The following is a 4,075-nucleotide window of genomic DNA, read 5'->3' as shown; positions in this document are numbered from 1 at the left end:
TTCTTATTATTATTAATAATAATTTCAATGAAAATTTATAGAGACTTTGGATTTCCACTCATTCATTGTTGCAGTTTTCTCCCTTCCCACCCCCCAGTTCTTCTCTCTGAAAACGAAAATAAAAATTCTTTCATTTTTATACAACCCACTCCACTGTGTTTTGACCAATTATTTATGTTGCAGTAGCTCTGTGCATTCTATCTTCTTTTAATGCTTCTGCATCATTCAAGATTCTGTCCATGGTTCAGTGCTATAACTCAAGAATTGAATTTGATTTTCAACTCTTATAGCTTGAGAAATGCTGAGTATGTTCTTACCTTTTGGATTCCTAGTTCCATATCCTTTCTTCGTAATTCTTTTGTCTTCTTGAACTGCCTAGTGAAATCTTCCATTCATCTATACTTCAGCATTTCTTCCCTTTGTTTTTGGCTCTGTATTTTCTAGTACAATTTCAGAATCTTTCTTACATCCATTTTGGTCTTTTCTTTCTCCTTTGCCTTCGCAATGGCATTTGGTTTCTTCATGGAATTATATCCATGATGTCAGCCAACAACCCATCTGGTCTTTTGTCTTAGTGTTTAGGGCATCAAATATATTATTAAGCTACATTTTAAATTCAGGTGATATTGACTCAAGATTGTATTTTAGTTCTTGTGAATGTGTTTTAATTTTCTTTAGCTTCAATTTGAACTTTCACATGAGTAATTAATGCTCAATTCCACAATTGTTTTGTCATAAGCGGAAAGAGAAGCAACAAAGGACATAGACAGACACTTCCCCGAGGAAGCCATTCAAGTATCCACTTAATACATGAAAAAATGCTCTTGAGGTTCCCACCCAGACCACACTCCCACTTGGAGCACTAGAGCACCGTCCCACTGTTCCTGTATGGAGACGGACTGCTGCCCCCGTGAGAAGATTGCTGTCCCACGGCCTAGTGAAGACTGCTCCACCTCTGCCTGCTGCCCTGCACCAGGAGCATCATCAGGATCACAGGTGAAGCCACTTCCTTCCCAACCACCACTTCTGTATCCCTGGCCCCTCCAACAGTCAATACTTGAGCTACTGACCCTTTTGGTCATCACCTAGCTGCAGCAGTTGCCTGGCTGAGAAGACTGCCAATTTTCAGGCTATCTAAAGAGTTAGGGAAAGCCCTAACTGAAATAAGTCTTCCCTTGAGTCAAAGGACCAGAGAGAAAGTCAGGGAGGGTGGGCTGCCTGTCCCTCCTCTGAAGCAGTGAGTTCCTGACCCAAGGTTATCAGACCAAGGGCCTTCTAAGGCCACACAAACACACACATATACACACGCACACACACCTTAAAACAGCAATGACATAGAAGAAGCAGACTGCCTCACACCCTATGCAAAACCAAAACAAGATATCACCACCAAAAAAGTGATCAAAACACAGAATCAAGGGATTTCCTGAAGCTGGGAAGTCTACTGGAACTTTTTGATGTGAACAAAATTCAAAGGAACAATGATTGAATATTTTTGATAGGTGAAAGACAAATTCAAAGAATTATACGATTCTACAAGCAAAAGCCAAAAGAAACTAAAAAAAAAAAAAAATCCAAGACAACACAGATAAAACAAATGAGGCATTAGAGGCTTTGGAAAAACAAGAAACCAAAATCCAGAATATAAGAACCAGTGTTTCAGATGCTGTCAAAATGTTGGAGGGACATATGAACATAGTTGAATAGGTGAAACACAGAATCAGTGAAACAGAAGATAGAAGTCTTAGTACTGATCTCCTAGAACAAAAAGCAGAATCAAAAAGGAAGAAAAGAGAAGAAAGCCTAAGAATAATATGGGACAACATTAGAAGGAAAAACATGCACTTAATTGGAATCCCAGAGCAAGAAGAAGCAAGTAAAGGCACTGAGAAAGTTGTGAAATAATTATTAGAAGGAAACTGTCAAGGTATAATAAAGAATGAGAAATTATATATACAAGAAAATGAGTGAACTCCATATAGAATAGACTCCAAAAGAAAAATATCAGGGCATATTATAGTCAAATGTCCCAGAACCAAAGGTAAGGAGAGAATTCTGAAAGCAGCTAGGGAGAAATGAAGAGTAACCTATAAGGGAAAGCAAATAAGATTAAGTACCAATTTCTCAGCAGAAATCATATGAGAAAGAAAGCAGTGGATTAACATATATCAACACTTAAAGAATATAGCTACCAACCAAGAATACTGTACCCAGGAAAACTGCCCATCAAATTTGACTAAGAGATGAAGATATTCTCAAAGAGCAGAAACTAAGGGAGTTTGTAAAAACAAGACCAGCATTGCAAGAAATACTCAGGGAAGTCTGCAGTAGAGATGCCATAGAAAGTAGGATGTACCAAAGTAACTAGCAATACTAAAAATAACAAAGTGATAGCAATAAACCTTGCCTCTCAATAGTCACACTGAATATGAATGGTATAAATGCACCAGTGAAGAGAAAAAGAGTAGCAGATTGGATAAAATAAACCCCAAAACCTATCAATCTGCTGTATACAAGAGACACATCTAAAAAGTGAAGATAAAGACAGACTAAAAACAAAAGAATGGAAAAAAAATATACCAAGAAATGGCAAACAGAAAAAAAGCAGGAGTAGCAATATTAATCTCTGATAAAATAGATTTCAGTGTAAAAATCTTTACAAAGGATAAAGAAAGAACTATATAATACTTAACCCACGGCCCTCGGCCTGTCATTGTTTTTGTGCAGACATTCCTCTAGGTCATATAGCCCTGGTGTACAAGTTGCCGTTACCATGGTCACTTGTGGTTGTTGTGAGGCTGAACATTGTGACACTGATGTGTCAAATGCATTAATGGTTAGCTACCCAATGCAGACAGAGAGTGGGGTGGAGCTCCCCAATTAAAACAAGATGGGAAGGAGGAGTGGCATCCACTTCCAAAATAGCTTGCCTCCGGAAACCTTATGAACCTGGAGAGAGGGTGAAAGGCACTCAAGAGTCTAAGACTTTCCTTCATAGGGTAACTATGAGTCGCCTGCAACTCGATGGCACTTAACAACAACAACATAACCATAATAAATATATATGCACCAAATGATAGGTCTGCAAAATGCACAAACAGAACTGAAAAAAAAATTGACAATACCACAATAGTAGGACATTGCAGGACACTACTCTCAAGAAAATATACAGCAACCAGAAAGAAACTAAACAAACATGCTGAAGAATTAAACCACACAATAAACTAGCTCAATCTCTCAGATATATACAGACTAATGTACCCCTAAAAGCACAGTATACATTCTTCTCCAATGTTCATGCAACAGTGTCTAGAATAGATCATATTTTAAGTCATAAAGCAAACATCAATAAATTAAAAAACATAGAAATAATACACAGCATCTTCTCAGACCACAATGCTACAAATTTAGAAATTAATAACAAGAGGATAGAGGAAAACCCATACATTTGGAAGCTGAACAACACTCTACTTAAACAAGAGTTGGTAATAGAAGAAATAAAAAACATGAAATAAAAAAGATTTTTTAAACAAACTACAATGAGAACACAACTTACCAACACCTCTGGGAAAGAGTCAAAGTGGTAATTAGAGGTCCATTTATAGCAATTAGCAAACACATCAAAAGTGAAGAAAGAATGATAATTGATTCTTTAACCTAACATCTCTAACAAGTTGAAGAAGAACAGCCAAAAATTTCAGTACTTTCTTAAAAAAAATTATAACAGGGCAGAGATACATGAAATAGAAAACAGAAACAAATGAAGCCATCAAAAAGTCTAGGGCTTGGTTCTTTGAAAAGGACAATAAAATTGATAACCACTAGCAAAACTAACAAAGGAAAAGAAAGGAAAGACAGAAATAAGCTGAATAAGAGATGAAAGGAGGAATGTTACAACAGAGCTAAAAAATAAAAAGGTTAACAATGATTATTATTAAAAACTATATTCAAACAAATATGAAAACCTAGAAGAGATAGACAAATACTTAAAAACTCACATCCTACCAAAATTGATAGACACAGAAGTAGAATATTTTAACAGATCCATTATAAAAGAAGAAATTGAGCAGGTAAT

The sequence above is a fragment of the Elephantulus edwardii genome, unplaced genomic scaffold, assembly GCF_000299155.1.
Source record: "Elephantulus edwardii isolate Elephantulus edwardi_28Jun2011 unplaced genomic scaffold, EleEdw1.0 scaffold00002, whole genome shotgun sequence".
Lineage (NCBI taxonomy): Eukaryota > Metazoa > Chordata > Mammalia > Macroscelidea > Macroscelididae > Elephantulus > Elephantulus edwardii.
The sequence above is the reverse complement of the archived record's forward strand: the minus strand, read 5'-3'. Positions refer to the sequence as shown.